We start from the raw sequence: 17,899 nt of genomic DNA, 5'->3' as shown, positions 1-17,899 counted from the left end.
AAGCTTAATAAAAATTCGTGAATGATTTTGAGTAAAATGTAATAAAATCTATCTCTAAATTCTAAAATACCTTCACCCCTAAAGTTTGTGTATTTGCCATTCTTTAGGGGAATGGTAAAATTATGTTTATCACATTTTTTTCCCTGAAACAAACAAGATTTATCACTAAAAATACAGCAGACACTAATAAAGTACTTAGTGTATGTCAAGGACTATTCTGGTGAGCAAAACAGACAGCAAAAAAGCAGACAGAAATCTCTTATCTTAAGGACTTTACATTCTCATGGACAGAGGCAGACAATATTGATGTATGTGTCTATATGTGTGTTGTAAGGGAGCAAAATCTGCTACCCCAAAATGTCCCTCTTTGGCTTGTGGCTTATTTTGGGCTGATTATTTTTAAGAAACAGAAGACTCAAGAATTTTTTTTTTTTTTTTGGTACCTCCCACCTAACTGCCTAAAAGTATTTACACAGAGGAAATGCTCCAAGGCAGGAGTTCACCACAGATTACAACAGTACAATGTGAACTAGTTGTGATAGACAGGAAGGAATGCGGCAAGACCTGTTTGATCAAAGTCCTGTGTTCCCTTGTTTCTGGATGACCCAATGAACATTTTTCTCCCCGAATGTTTACTTTCATCTTCCTGTGAATTTCCTTTCTTCTCTTTGAAGCCCCAGACCCCCACCCTGTACCCCTTAGTCCAGAATAACATACATACCTCATTTTGCCTGTCTTTGAAATCTCTCCTGTTTATGTGGATTCCCCATTTGTATGTAATTAAATGTAATTTTCTCCAGTTAATCTGTCTTGTGTCAGCTTAAGTTTTAGACCAGACAAAAGAACCTTCAAGGGTAAAGAAAATTATTTCTCCTTAACAGTGTTTATACATATATATGCACACAGGTGTGTGGGTTTATATGTGTGTGTGCATGTTTAAATAGTGATAAGAACTATTAAGAAAAAGCAAATAAGAAAGGATCATATGGGCGGGTTTTGCAGTTTTAAATAGGGTTTGTGAAGGCTTCACCAAGAAGGGGACACTTGAGCAAAGATTAGAAGACAATAAGGAAATGCCCACACAGAGTTCTGAAGGATGAGTTTCAGGCAGTTTAACTGTAGAATGCAAAGGCTATGAGGTGGCAGTAACCCTGGAGTGTGTGGTAAATGTCAAGTTGGTCACTGTGGCTGGAGTTATGTAATAGAACATGAGGTCAGGGAGGTCACAGTTGGGAAGAGTAGATATTATAGTATCATAGTTTCTTATACCTCACTGTAATGAGTTTGACTTATTCTTAGTGAGAGTGGAAACCATTGATCTCATAAGTAAAATGATTTAACATATTGTAAAAAGATTGCTCTGGTTGTAGTATGGATCATAGAATGTAAAAATGATTTAACATATTGTAAAAAGATTGCTCTGGTTGTAGTATGGATCATAGAATATAAAGAGAAAAAAGGAAACAATGGAGGCATTTAAGAGGCTTTTGCTGTATATCAAATGATATATAATAATGGCTTGGACCTGGGTGATAGTAGCAGAGGTGACAGGAGAAGGTTGAATTCTGGATATATTTAAAAAATAGAACCTATACTGGAGCCCCTGAGTGGCTCAGTCAGTTAAGCCTTTAACTCTTGATTTCAGCTCAGGTCATGGTCTCAGGTTTGTAAGATCAAGCTATGTGTTGGACACTGCTGGGCATGGAACCTGCTTAAGATTTAAGATTCTCTCTCTGCGCCCTCTCCCTTACTTCCTCTCTCCCTAAAAAAAAAAACAAAAACCTACAGGATTTGCTGATTACATATGAGGTACACATATTTCCCCCCCTGAGTATTTGAAGGGTGGGATTGTTGATTATTGAGAGGAGGAAAATGGAGGAACAAATTTGGAGGTGAAGTCAAGAGCACAGTTTTAAAATGCTTATTTAGAATGGTATTCAATTGAGTTGGTAGCTGAGTATAGGAGTCTGGATTTCAAGGGAGAAATTCATGCTGGATATAGATATATAGAATATAAGTTTTAGGCACCTATGTGGTTCTTGAAGTAGTGAGATCACCAAAGGAATAATGGTTGATAGAGAAAAGAGAAGGCTTAGGGGCCATTCCTTGGCACAGTCCTAAATTTTAGGTAGTGTTTCTCAACTTTGGCTGCAAGTAGAATTACCGAGAAAACTTAAAAAGAAGTATTCATGCCTGGGTCCCACCCCTAAAGGTTCAGGTTTAACTGTGCCAGTCAAGGTTCAGCCTGGGTGTCATGGAAGTGATATCATATCACTTTGCTGTATTCTGTTCATTAGTAGCAAATCACTAGGTCCAATCCATACTCAAGAGGAGGGGATTATACAAGGGCTTGAACGTCAGGAGCTAGGGATCAATAAGGGCCATCTTTTTTTTTTTCTTTTTTTAAAGATTTTATTTATTTATTTGACAGAGAGAGAGTGATCACAAGTAGGAAGAGAGGCAGACAGAGAGGGGAGGAAGCAGGCTTCCCACTAGCAGAGAGCCCGATGTGGGGCTCCATCCATGGACCCTGAGATCATGACCTGAGCCGAAGACAGAGCCACCCAGGCTCCCCAGGGCCATCTTTAAAGGCAGTCTAACACAAGTAGGTATAAATTTATTTTAGTACATATTTGAAAAAATCTCAAGTTTTCATTTAAGCTATAGTGATATAATTTTCTTTATAAATAAATATATTGAACTAGATATCTTAAGTCAAAGAAACAATAAGAAAGGTATACATGAATGTTGCAAAAAACCAAGACAATGGTATAAATTATATACACTTGGAAAATAATGAGTCTGTGTCGATGAAGCTGTGTGTGTTAACATTATGTGCTGTTTTCCACTACTGGTATTAATGCTCCCTTGGCTGTTATAGAAAAGAGAATCATAAGCCACCAGGTTCTGCCTGTTAACAACTTCTAAAAAGTATAATTCAAAAATATTCTCTAGATACCATCAAAAGGGACATTTGAAAACTAAGAAACAATGATCTATGTATTGAATCTTTATTTTGCTGAAAATCAGGAATAGTAAACTGCTGTAGCAGCAATTATAACAGCTGTCGAATTACAGAGTAAAATCATCCTTCCTTCCACAGCAGCTGGAAAGTTTGAATATTAATTATCATATTATGCATGGCCCAAATAAAGGATGTAGTAAGAGAATGGAATTGAAGAAAAATGTTCATGAGGAATTTTATGGAGAAATTCCAAAATAGAAACTTAGGGCTTTTGGCAGTAGTATCATTATTGTGAGATTTTTTCCTAATTTTTGAGTCTCAGAGGGCCAACCATCTTATTCCTCTTGCATATTCCTCAACAGAACATCATCCCATGAAAACAGATTTGAGATTATGAACTGACATCTGAAACATGTAGGCTGAGGTGTGTGGAAGAAAATGCAAGCACCAATAAGTGCCTGTCGTTAGCGAAATTTTAATCCCGTTTCTTTCACGACAGGCTGGGAGTGAGGCTGTGTCAGTTTCAAAGAACGTACTCAGCACGGGAGGATGGCTGAGGTGTAGAGAGAATCTAGATTGAGATCAGGAACCATGTGTCTAGGGTTCTGATCATGGATCTTTGACATGTATCTGTGATCTATACTTATCTGTATAATCATGTCTATAGATAGAGCAGAAAGGACAAAGACACCTTTTCTTTCTTATTTCATAAGTCCCCTTACTGCTCTATTCCTGCAGATTTTTGTGCAAGTTTATTTTCTCATGAGACCTGCTGTTCTCTCACTGTGAAGGACCAGTATTTGTATTAGATGCAAATTTTTAACTATGAAATTGAAAAGTAGGTCTATACTAAATACTCTTGTCCCTTTACCAAATACTCTTGGCCAACTATGAATCACACTACATCAGCCTTTTATAAAAGTAAGAAACCCAAGGGTCTTCCTCCCATTTCTCTCCTGCTTTATAGCCATCTGTAACTGAAATCTGTAGACTTTGTTTTTCCTGAATATCTTTCAAATTTCTTTACTCTTCTCCATCTTCCCTATAAACAATCGGTTTTGAACTACTGTTACTTATTTGCTTGGGTCATTGCCATAAGGAAGTGATTTATGCAGCTTCTTTTTTAAAAGATTTTATTTATTTATTTGAGAGAGAAAGAGAGAACAAGCAGGGGGAGGGAGAGGGACAAGCTCAGTGTGGAGCCCTACATGAGGTTTGATCCCACGACCCTGAGGTTATGACCTGAGCTGAAATCAAGAGTTGGAAGCTTAACTGATGGAGCCACTCATGTGCCCTGATTTATGAAACTTCTTAAGTAATGTTTTTATGGGCATCAGAGAAGGACTTGAAATTAGACATGGTAGGCAAATGATTGCCATGGAATAAGAAATCTTCTAAGCCATCTCGTTGAGTCCATCACTTAAACATTAGAAAACTGGGGCCCCCGTGGAAAAGTCTTATTGTTTATTTAATTATTTAGTGTCAAAGCAACAGAGAGCTATTCTTTGGAATCCCAGCTGGGGGTTGGGGAGCAGGATATCATATTGATTAGTAATATGTGGTGTGGAATTGAGAGACCTGGCCTTGACCCTTGGTTCTCCCGCTTCCTAATTATATGGTCTTGGATGATTTTCTAAATATCTTTGTTCTATTTTGTTCTTCAGCATCTTATCCTTTGGTATGCCAATCCCCCTCAGCTTCTTCACAGGATTAATTTAAACATCAAATGCTGCAACATAAGGAAAATACTTACGTAGTGTTTGATCACACTGAGCATTCAGTATGTCCTAAAGCTATATTTACTTTTTTTGTTGTTTAAGATTCAAAAGGCTTAAGATATATGAATAATTTTTTTTTCAAATTGTGATCCAAATATTATATTGGTTCACAGCTGGGAAGGTCTTAACCCTAACCTCTTAATTCTACAATAAGAGAACTGAGGTCTAGAGACATGAGATGATATGTTCATGGTTATATAGTTAGTTGATGCTGTGATGTATACAGGAGAGGGGCCCCAGCTCCTACTAAGATTCCTTAAGAGGAGACACACCCATTTCCTTCCTTCATCTATCAGTCTTATCAGTGACACAACATGCACAATCCAAATTTATTTTGAACTCTGCCAGAGGAATCCTTTTGCATGATGCAGATAACACACATCTTTGTAGCAACTGGACAAAGTATAAATGGCTTGTAATAAACTCTCACTATGTAATAGCTCAACAAACTTAGAAATGTTATCTAGCTTTTGCAGGGAGTTAAATGAGATTTCCTTCAGTCCATTTCATCTTTGACACATCATGACTATTTATTTCACCACATATATAAAATAAGACTAAGTACAAAGTAAATTGGGGACTAAAACTTAAGAACCAGAGATGATGGTTTCCCATTCTTTAAACAGATTTCATATCATATTTGAAAGCATAAATGGAAATTCATATTGAACATGAAGTAGACATTTATATAATAATATAAGTATGATAGATGGGAAAAATTACCTGGAAATCTGGGCAATATGCCTAGACCAGAGAGAACACTTTTTGAAAGAAGAATAACAGAATTTCTGTGAACTCAAAGCTTCTGCATAAAATGTCATCCGAATTGGATTGATTCTCTAAGAGGTAACAAGCCTGTGAGTCAACGGTGGGGTTACTAAAAAGGTAGCTACACAAAATACTTTTGGCTATAATTTAATTATAATCACATTCAACTTAAAAAAGTCCATAAGACACGTTTTTTTTTTTCCCTAATGAATCACTTCTCAGTATAAATCTCTGCTTTCTAAAGAAGGTGTCCATGAAATTTACAATCCACAGAACAAAAGGAACAAACCAGGACAAACCCAGACAAACCGTGGAATTTGGTAACCCCATCTCTGCTGTGGAAATAACCAGTTAGAATAATGTGTAACTGGGGAATGGGTGACGTTGATTTTTGATGCCTTTCTCTTTTCCTGTTTATGGTCTTGAGACCTTTTCTGATGTTTTCTCTCTCATTGTTCTCCCAGCTCTCCCAACACTCCATCCGGTCCTGCCATCTCCAGGGAGGGCTTCATGTTCCAATGTTGTTTTCTCTTCAGAGGAAGGCTGCTCTTGTCCTCAGGGCTCCGTTTTCAGCAACGTATCTAGAAACTGCTCTAGTAAACCAGTTCACACTATATAGCTCCTGACTTGGTGTAGAGGAAAACCATTCAGTATTTGACCTTCAGTTCCCTACTCTAGCTGTGCTGCTCTAGGCAAGATCATAAGCGCTCTAAACTACGATTTCTTTGTAAATTTTTGTGTGAAACCTGTTTATGGGCTTATGGTGGAAGGGGGTAAACCCTTCTAGAGACCCAGCTTGGAGAGCTCTGAACTTCAGGATCTATCCTCTACCCCAGTTTTAGTAGCTTAAGCCAAGAATGTGACATTTTATCTCCCAAACCAAATTGTTTTTTTTTTCACAGAACATCCCTTCTTCCATTCCCTTTTGTCCTTTGCTTGGACAGTTGTGATTCTCCAGGGTCTAAGTTCGGGACAGAGGAAAGACATTGTACAATTGCAATTCTTGTATCTTAAAGATCAGTACTTGGCTTGACTAGGGTCATCAAGCACCAAGATGTTGGCTTAAATGTTATACACTGCTGAGGCTTATCAAAAGACAGAAAAAGGTCTCCTACGATGTTCCCTATCAAAGAGAAGGGATTGATCATGATGGAAAGATGGGGGAGGTGTTTTACTCTTTTTAAAATGGTTCTTTAGAATGTCTGTTTGGGAGATTTTTAATTTTTTTTTTTTTTTGCCTCCGTTGCCCCCAAAGCCATCAAGACATTAATAAAATCTAGAGTGCTGTGTGAAACAGTAATTTCTGTTTTCTTTTAAGTGACTATAGAACTTAAGTGGCTATTGTCACAAAAAAAACATGATCTTGGCACCCAAAACAATACCTAATTTAAGTTCTCTCAAGAATTAAATGAGATATTGCCAGTACCAGGTATATGAATAGTTGTTTAATTGTGGGGTTTCTTCTTCTCAGTATTTTTTTTTTTTTACATCCCATTTGAGTTTTCATTTCAAGATATGGGAAAATGATCTAACAAGTCTTATAGTACTTAATGGGGGCCATTTCAGAGGACCTGACAGAATTTTGGGGAGATACATTTGGACTCAGAGAGGAAAAAACTATTTTTCTCCCAACAAACATTTTATTATGAAAAAAATTCCAACATACAGAAGGGTTGAAAGGATTGTATGGTGAATACCCATAGTTCTCATTGATGTTATGATTGATATTTTCTATATTTGCTTAATCATATGATCTATCCATCTGTACCTATCTCTGTCTTGCCATCAGTCTATCTCAGTTTTTGAATGAAATTTCAAAGGGAGATATTTGTATATGTAATTCTAGACACTTCAACATGCATATAATTAACGGGTTCTATAGTTGTTCTGTTTCTATTTTTAAGGTACATTTTGTACACAGGGAAATGCTTACATATCAAGCATACCATTTGATGAGGTTTGACAAATGCATACACATGTGTGATCCAAACTCCTGTCAAGATATTGAATATTACCATGATTCTAGAGAGTTCTGTTCTAAGTCAGTACCTGCTTCTACCCCTCACATTCAGGACGTACTCATTACGGTAATATGTTTCACTACTGAGATCAGTTTTTGTTTTTTTTGGGGGGGGGGTAGATCTTCATATAAATGAACTCAATCTATGTATGCTCTTTTGTGTCTCGCTTCCTTCATTGATGTAATGTTTCTGAAATTCATCCGTATTGTTGTATCAGTAGTTCATTCTTCTTTATTGCCAATACTAAAGAATTGCCTTTTGAAAGTCCCTGTAATTCTTTCTCTGCTCAAGAGCAAAGCCAACAATTTAAGAAACAAAACAAAAAAGGAAAGGGGAAAAAAAAAAGAGAGCCAACTCAAGAATTATAGAGAATAAACTGATGGTTCCCAGAGGGGAGGTGGGGCAGGTGATAGGACTAAGGAGGGCCCTTGTTGTGACGAGCACTGGGTGATATACGGAATTTTTGAATCACTATATTGCACAGCTGAAACTAATACTACACTGTATGTTAACTAACTGGAATTAAAACAAAAACTTGAAAAAATACATAAAAAATAAAAAACAAAAATAGGTCATAAAACAGGAAAGAAAGTGTAAAGCCAACCTAGAGCATGTTTTAGACAAAGTGGGAAAAAATTATAGGTAGATTTTTTCCCCCTGAGTTTGCATCTATTAGGATCTGCTGTCTCAGGATGTTTTTCTTAGTTGTCCTTCAGACGCTTAACTTCTGCTTGTCCTTTCTACAATAGGATTTTGCTTATTAGGTAAAGAACTTGATTATTTCACAGGGTAGAAAATATTTAGCTTTCCCTACTTGTTGTTTTCCTTTGCTCCCTGAATATGCTGACCACGTCCAGACAGCTGTGACAATACACACAATGGAGAAGAGGCGGGAACAACATGTATGACTGTCTGCCTCTGTCATGAAGCTGATGTGATCATGGTGGGAGGATCGTCCCTTGACTGTAACACTTTTTCCATTAGTTCCAATGCTAATCCATGGAAAGCCTATGAAAAGAAAGCTTGACAAAGAGCAGCCATATTTTGGAACTGACACTCACTGAGTAGGGGTAAATCTATGGCAGGAGTGAAAAAGAGAGATAAGCAACCAATTACCTACTGTAATACCAAGGATATGAAATTGGCTCTAGTTAAGTCTGAAACTTCTATTAGAAATATGTGGCTGTGTGAAAAAAATTAAAAGGAAGTTGTTGAGATTATTAACAAATGAAATAAAATGAAAAAAAAATCTGCTTTATTGAAGCTGATGGAAGCAATATATTTGACCCAGTCAAATCAATGCCAGAGCAAGTTGCCCATACTCTAAAGGAAATCAGGGACTTGAGAGGCGGAAAGAAATTAAAAAAAAAAAAAAAAAAAAAAAAAAAGCCCTCCAAGAAGTTGTCTTAACCTCTGTGGCAGAATTTTTGTCAAAAAATTTGCTTTACAGGGGCAGCTGGGTGGCTCTGTCTGTTGAGCATCTACCTTTGGCTTGAGTCATGATCCCAGGGTCCTGGGATCCAGTCCCGCATCAGGCTCCCTGCTCAGTGGGGAGTCTACTTCTCCCTCTGCCTACAGCTTTCCCTGCTTGTGCTCACTCTTCCTCTCTTTCTGTCAAATAAATAAATAAAACATTTTTATAAAAGAAAGATACTAGTCATTGCAGGTAGTGGCAGAGGAAATAAGCATTCTCTTATGTTAAAAAATAATTTCCCTTACAAATTAAAGGAAACAAAGCCAAAACTCCATTATCTCACAGTTACTCTTTTGTTTCTTTGCTGTTTTTCTGTTTGTTTTCTAACTTCAGTGAAGGTGTGTCCTTTCTCTTCATTTTCTTTATTTTTAATTTCTGTATGTTTTAGAGAGATACTTTTGTAAAATAAATTAATGGAAAAATGAAATGCACAAAATAAATAATACAAATCCATAGATTTTATTAGGTTAAACAGATATAAAATTACTCTCCCAAATAATTTTAGAAGCTTAGAAACATATCATCTCAGTTCCTCTTCTATCCTATTATGGACCTGTAGCTCTTAGTCATGGGCAGTAGGGTGGGGAGTGCTGACTTATACCAATTCTTACTGTATTTTGAAAGTTTGTGTCCCAGAAGAGAAAGATAGTTTTGAACAAATTCATTCTCCTCCTCCTCCTCCTCCTCCTCCTCCTCCTCCTCCTCCTCCTCCTTCTTCTTATTCTTCTTTTTTAAAGGTTGTATTTATTTATTAGAGAGGGAAAGAGAGATCATGAGCAGGGGAGTAGGGCAGAGGGAGAAACAGACTCCCCACTGAGCAGCGAGCCCAACTAGGGGCTCAATCCCAGGACCCTGAAATCATGACCTGAGCCAAAGGCAGACACTCAACCTACTGAGCCACCCAGGTGCCCCCAAACTCATTCTTTAGAATGACATTTACTCTCCCATTTCCAACTCCTATATAGTTTATTGGTTATTGGTAGCTTCTCTATCATAAATCAGTAACATGCTTAATTTTATAGTCAGGATAAATTTACAGTTAACATTTTATGACAAGTTCATATTTTCAGTAATGCAGAGTTCTTAGTACAGAATTATAATCTGAAAAATGGTTGCCCTTCATGTTAGAACTATAAAAAGTACCATAATCAATGAATCTTTTAAATAGACATTCTCTTACATGTATGGTTATTTTGATTTCCCTAAATATGTCATCTATTAGGAAAAGCTAAATGGAGGACATGTCATCTCCCTTCTGCTCCCTCCTTGCCCTACTCTCTGTTGCTCAACTCAATAGACATTGTCCAGTTCCTCTTTTTTCAGGCTTCAGCTGCCATAGCTCCTTGCCTTTCATGAAATATCAAAGCAGTAACGGCCTTCATAATATTTTCACTACTACCTGACAGAAATAAATCTCTTTATTGTTCTTAAAAGACACTCATCAGAGAGATAAAGTGCAAATACTTCCAAAGCACGTTCACTTGTCTCTAAATCTATGAAGACTTATCTTCACACCAGATGTGTCAAAATAGACAGGAGCTCCATCACTTCAAAAAAAGCCAAATTAGAAATTTAGCTTTGGAGTTCAGAGCTTAGAGCCTTCACCCCTACCAAATTTATTTGCAGAGCCCAATAAAGTTTTATAACTTTCCTTCCTAACAAAGTTGTTTCAAAAATAGGTGTTTTTTTTTTTTTTTTTTTTTTTTTTTTTTTTACATCTTGAATGTATGATTTATTGTATTTAACTAGCTATATAATGAGATCTGGCATGAAGATTGACTAGCATATTACTAGGTCAAGCAGTATCATAAAAGGTTAAAGAGTGAAAAACTGTGGGCACCTGGGTGGCTTAGTGGGTTAAAGCCTCTGCCTTCGGCTGGGGTCATGATCCCAGGGTTCTGGGTTCAAGCCCCGTATCGGGCTCTGTGCTCAGCGGGGAGCCTGCTTCCTCCTCTCTCTGCCTGCCTCTCTGCCTACTTGTGATCTCTGTCTGTAAAAAAAAATAATATCTTTAAAAAAAAGATTGAAAAACTGAAAACCTGAACTCTCAATTAAAAGACTTGAACAGGGGCTCCTGGGTGGCTCAATCAGTTGAGCCTTTGGCTCAGGTCATGATCCTGGAGTCCCAGGACTCAGTCCCTTGTTGGGTTCCCTGCTCAATAGGGAGTCTGTTTTTCCCCTCTGACCCCCCGCCTCTGTCCTGCCCCTCCATGTTCTCTCTTTCTTGTTCTCTCCCACTCTCAAATAAATAAATAAAATCTTAAAAAACAAAAAAAAAGACTTGAACAGTGAAGTGGCTGAGGGAAGAGCTGCTGTGTTTATTATGTTTTCTTAGTCTGTGTTTATGTTAGTGTAGGATGACATCATAAACATTTCATAAATAATGTGCGACCCCAGCTTTTTTCTTCTTGAAATGTAATAAACAGTGGTTCTTTTCCAGTCACTGCATCTCTGTGTTTAATGGGCCTTACTGGGGGTAGTACTGTTTTTAGCAGAAACTCATTAAATTGCAGGCATTGGATTGGAGGTAGTAGTCCATTGCATTGGAGGTAGTAGCAAAGGAAAACCCTTGGAGCGGAGATAACCAGCAAGAAAGAAAAGTAGCAGAGAAATGACTAGAAACAAGATTCCAACCAGCCAAAAGTCAGTTGACACCACAATCTTTGTGGCCTCAAGGAACAATGTGGTTGAAACAGGCTAATGTTGAGCCAGAAAGGGGGTTATTATTTATTTTGTTTATTGGCTGTCTCTCCCCACTGGGATATAAAAGTCCATGGACATCAATTTTTGTCTTTTATTTTTTTATCACTCCTGAGTCCACAGTGTTTGGCATTAGTACTTTTTTAGTACATACTTGTTGGATGAATGAATGAATGCCTTGTCTTTCTGAATGGGTGAGTTGGTGGCAGAATGTCCTTTCTATATGAGGGCCTGCTTTGACCACCATGACATATTGGAAAGGGACTTGGCTCTGGTAACTTTTTACATTATATTCTCTTTCCAAACTAAAGGAGCTTAAACGTTCTTAGTTAATGTAGGAAATATCACTTCAGTCAAGAGGGATTTACCAGGAAGGACCTGGTAAGTAACCAATGGATCCACTTGAGTCTATCTGTATCTGAGGGGAAGATATTTGGGTGAATAACATTCCTATTTTATTTGTTTGTCTTTTTCTTCCTTCCTTTCTTTCTTCCTTCCTTTCTTTCTTTTTTTGTAAACAAATCCACACCTCACTTCTTCAAGATAAAAAAGTGACTAGTGAGAACACGCTGACATGTTCTTCTTCAGAACACATGAGGACTGGGGACTACTGAGGTGGAACAAGTTAGGTAGCCTCCCCCAGTGGCTCTAGACCAAGCGGACAATGGGTGGAGATTTGGAGGTACAGCAAAAGCACTTGACAACAGGAACATTGACACCAGGCAGGGCTTCAGCATTTTATTTTGTTACACAGGACTTCTGACCTCCTGATATTCTCCAGTCACAGGAGTTGGTAAAGGGAAGCTGTTAGGATCAGGGGAGTAAAAAACAAGTCTTGTTCTAGATATCCACTGAATAGAATACTCTGTATTGGCCAACAATTTGATGATAGTTCCCTGAGTGTTCTCAGCTTTATTTATTTTCACTCTAATTTCCAACCCTCATCAAATCTCCATCAGTAATGACATTGTGTCTGGAGTATAACCTGATAATTAGATGGGAGACTCTGTAAAATGAGTTTTAACAATCTTAGATCCTATCTTCTTGTCTGTTCAGACTCCTAATAGCAGGACAAAGGAACATAAAAAAAAAAACTAAGAATAATCTAACCTTCTAGTTTCTGAACTAGATGGAAGATACAATGGAATCTCTCCATGAATAAGTGACCATGTTTAATGCTTGACAGGTTGGAAGATAAGCTAAAAGTTAACATGATTTCCTTAGTGGGATTTCAGATTTGAAATATGAACACTTCTTTGGGTAGAAATGTGGATGCTGTGACTCTACCATGAACTTAGACACTTTTTTTGGTTTAATTACTCATGTTTAATATCAAGCATATTAACTTAAGTATCTATAAATTATCTACAGGCCAATTTCAAATCATTTCCAGAACACACACACAAACACACACTCACACACACCCACACACACCCACACACACACACACCGCTCCTTCCCCACATAAAAGATAACTAGGTTCAAACAAAGTAATTAAATTTAACACTAAATTCCTATTGTTCATAAGGAGGGGTATTGCTTCAAATCTTAATTCAGATTCATCCTGGATTATAAGTAAAGTAAAAAAGCTAATTTAAAATACTCAGTCTCTCCACCCAAAAATAATGAATGTTTTTATTTATTCAATTCTTCCGTTATACATCTGAATTAGTGTTTATAGTTTTCTTTTTTTTAGAGATTTATTTATTGAACACTACGTCTGAAACTAATGATGTACTGTATATTGGCTAATTGAATTTAAATTAAAAAAATAAAGATTTTTTTTTTTTTATTTGAGAGAGAGAGATATAGTGTGCATGAGTCAGGGGGTTCAGAGAGAGAGAGAGAAAACCCTCATGCTGACTCCCCACTGAGCATGGAGCCCTATGCAGGGCTCAGTTCCAGGACCCTGAGATCATGTCCTAAACCAAATTCAAGAGTTGAATGCTTAACTGACTGAACCACTCAGGTACCCCTATAGTTTTCTTCATAAGGGTCTATATTTTGTTTTTCCCTTTTAAGTGTTTGATGTCTTTGGCATTGCTGTTTTCTTTGTTTTTGTATAAGGGAGACATTGAGTTTTTGCATATATGTCTGTGCCCAGTTGCTTTGTGGATATCTCCCTTGAATTCAAATTATTTTTAATATATTCTCTTGGGATTTTATAAAAACAATATGTGCCCCACATAATATATTTGACTAATTTTTCATGCTAAGTAACTTTCCCTTGCCCCATGGTTTTTGAGTTGTGGACGTGTGAGTCAGCCATGACTAAGTGTGTGTTCTTGCTTGGAACTTTAAATCTTGTGGAAATAAAGGAAAGGGAAAGGCTAGGGAGAGAGATCATTTGCTGTGATTGCAGAAGACTGGAGGGCCCAGTGGTATAATGATGATTGATAATGTTGAGGGTCTCCCCAACAGATCATTCCTATGAAATAATCTTGGGTTCTTTCCTTCTCTCCCTCCTTCCCTCCCTTCATACCTCCCTCCTTCCTCCCCACCTTCCTTCCTTGGATTAACCGTGTTTATTACTTGGAGGAAACAAGCACCTTCCCAGTTTTGATTATTAGCTTATACCAGTCTACTCTTTTAGTGTTAAACGGGGACATGCAGATCACGACTCCAGGCATGCTACCAAGTAGGCAGATCAGCTTAGGGGCATCTCACATTAGCAGTGAGGATTCTGGCGTCACCTCAAATTGTTATTTTCCTTACTCCTAAGTTTAAGGCATAGATTTCTTCCTTTCTCAGTTTCCTTCCACATAGAGTTCTCTGGCTTTCCAGTTGATTATGTGAACTCTCCACTATCCGTTCAATTAGTTCCTTTACTGTGTGATTTAATCAAATTCACAGTTTCATTGAAAATAAAGATTGAAAAAGAGTCCTGACTGTGGGTGGAGAGTGGAGGAAAGGCTGGAGATACAAAAAGGCCAGAATTCAGAGAACAGTGATTAGATCTGGGGCAGCACAGGATTTCTGGACTGGCTCAGTAGTAGGGAATAGATTAGAATGACCAGTCAGAGAAGATTAGAGAGAGCTTTAGTTTAAGAATCTTAGCCTAAGAAAATAGCGTTTTGGGCCTTATTAGCATATGATGACTTTTCATAGAAGTGTGAGTTGAAAACATTACTTTTAACAGTAAAAGATGGAATTCTTCTTACCAAATTTCAGTAGAAATTGAGAATAATAGGGGTTGAATATGTACGTTGGATCCTGCGGGACTATGCAAAGCAAGCTAGCAGATTGGAAAACTATTGCTTTTAGTGTCGCAAATGCTCACTTCTATCTTAAATGAAGGGGGTGAACAGATCAGAGGGAGCGTCTCTGGACAGGGGCACCTGTAGGTCTATCTATCGCCCTTGCAGGGGATTGCTATGGACCGTGTCCTGATAACTGCAGTCAGCAGTCCTAAGAGACACACTTTGGAAAGCCCACGAAAGTGCTCTCCAAATGAGGGGTGCCTGGGTGGCTCTGTCAGCTAAGTGTCAGACTCTTGATTTAGGCTCAGGTCATGATTTCAGGGTTGTGAGAGTGAGCCCTGCGTTGAGCTCCATGCTGGACGTGAAGCCTGCTTAAGATTCTCTCTCGCCTTCTCTCTCTGTCCCTCGCTGCTTGCATGCTCTCTCTTAGAAAAAAAAAAAAAAAAAGTGCTTCCCAAATGAGAAATGAATAAATAGCATTTGTGCCTTCATCACATCCGGAAGGATGTATGCCTTTAGTTAACCACCTGTCACAACTCTGTTTATCTCTCATCACCTTTTTCCTTCGTCCTGGCTCTTGAGTCATCTGTTAGAACACCCAATAGTGGAAGAGAAAGTGACAGTGGAACAGAGGAGAAATAAAAAAAAGTCCCCACTGTTCATTGCAGGCTTACATCTGATACAGACTCTATCAGGGGTAGGAAGGTTGGAGAAGGGAGGGGAAGATTTTTAAATTGTTTTGGACCGGATTGCAACTGTTTGTGACCAAAAGGGCCTAGAAAATTTTCTTTCTTTTTCAAGTTTTTATTTAAATTCTAGTTAGTATATGGTGTAATATTAGTTTCAGGAGTAGAATTTGGTGATTCCTCACTTACAGACAACACCCAGTGCTCACCATAAGTGCCCCTCTTAATACCTATCCCCCATTTAAACCCCCACCTCACCTCCATCACCCTCAGTTCTCTATAGTTAAGAGTCTGGCTTAAGGTCTGCCTCTCTCTCTCTCTTTTCCCCCTATGTTCATTTGTTTCATAAATTCCACGTATGAGTGAAGTCATTTGGTATTTGTCTTTCTCTGACTGACTTATTTTGCTTGGCATAATGTACTCTAGCTCCATCCACATTCTTGCAAATGGAAAGATTCCATTCTTTCATTCCATTGTATATCTGCCTGTGACTCGTGGCAGATGCAGGAAGAGAATTAGTGCACGAACACGTTTGAATATAGAAGAAAGAATAATGCTGTTTGCCACTTGCACCCTATTGAGTCCCACTCACTGAATACAGTATTTACATATTGTTGTGCAAAGGGGAAAGTTTAGTATGAGGAGACATGGGGAATCGAATCAGCTAGCTAGCTATGATCTCCTAAAACCTCAAAGCTGGTGATGATGACGGAAAGAAATGGACAGATGTGAGAGAGAATTAAAGGACACATTTCTTCTTCTTCTTGTTCTTCTTCTTTTATTTTTTCCCAGATAATAGCTAATTGAATTGAATAAGAAGATAGAAGATTAAAAGATTAGTTTGAGGTTTTAAGCCTGGAATAATGGTGACACTATTTACAGAAACAGAGTAATCAAAGAGATTTCCATTATTGGGAAAATAAGAGATAAAGGGAAAAAAAAGGAAAGTGTTTTTGGAAAGGAAAACTAAATAATAAATAAGGAACTATTCAGAGGTCTTGGAAATCAGAACAAAGGAAGAGCAGGTAGGTCTTCATTGAAGGGAAAGAAAGGGGAAATAGTTTACAACTTGTATCATCTCTAAGACTATCTGAGAGTGCCAAATAATGATGATAACAATACTAGTAATAAATTATACCATTGATGCTTGGTGGAATAATAATGGACTTACTGAGGGCTCACTGTATGCCAGACACAATGGAATATTTTAAATGACCCTATAACAGCATTATTATGTTCATGGCACTAAACTTTCTTCAAGAGAAGGGATAGGAGACTTATTGCTGAAGTCATTTATTTATGATCAGCTAGATATCCTGGTACTAGTGGTTTCTTAAAAGAATGATCACATATGGAAACAGCCACTTTCCCAAAGAAATAGACAGAATATGACTGCTCACATATGTGGCTAGCATTTTCTACCTGGGTGTTCTATTTGCTTTTGTCAAGTGTTGTGTTGTTTGAAATTTGAAAATGCCAATTTCTTAACTGGATTTGCTTTTCTTACCTACCTTGTTGCTTTTTTAAGAACAGAAACAACTATTTTGAAATGAAATTTGAAAATGTCTTCTTCCATTTCTTATTTTTAAAAATGCGTCTTGTGATTTTGGTTCCCATGTTCTGATTTATTATTTTCTCTTAGGCTCGTTTTCCTATTTCCTTTTTTTTTAAATATAAATTTTGTATTTTAGAAATTTTTTTTAAAAGAAAAGTTTTTAGGTCTTCATTCTGCTTCACAGACATTTTAACTTATATTCAAGCTAGCTATGTGCTTCTGGTTTCCCTTTTAATATTTTATCAATTACTATTTTGTTTCAAGCATATGGGTTTTAAAAGCATGAATTTATGGTGCCTTGTTGACTGCAAGTGTTTGTGTCATATCCACAGCAGAGGAACTAAGCAGTTTAAACTGTTTTTCACAAGTTAGCTATTAGTGTTTGAAAATTAATTATTGTATCATGTCATAGTAGAGTGATAATCCAAAGAATTTTTTTTTTTTTTTTTTGGCTGCTAGGTTATTTCCCTCTGCACTCAATGGCCTCAGGTCAGGTTCACTAAATACTACTTGTTTTACTTCCTATGTAATTCTCAAATTTATGTTCCTTTCTCCCTATGTACCATTTCTGCCTCATTCACAGCATTGCAAAAGGTTCCTAATTTGTCTCCCTACCTTTCAGCTCTGCCTCCAAAAATGCATGCTGTTGCAGATCTGATGATATTACTCACCATCACCCCCAGGTGGAGTTCCCGGTCCTTAGCCTGGCACAGTTGGATCTGGTCCCATCTCTAGTCTTACCCTTTGCCCTT

This window comes from Lontra canadensis, unplaced genomic scaffold, assembly GCF_010015895.1.
Source record: "Lontra canadensis isolate GAN:19392208 unplaced genomic scaffold, GSC_riverotter_1.0 scaffold2, whole genome shotgun sequence".
Taxonomy (NCBI): domain Eukaryota; kingdom Metazoa; phylum Chordata; class Mammalia; order Carnivora; family Mustelidae; genus Lontra; species Lontra canadensis.
This window is presented reverse-complemented; position numbering follows the sequence as displayed.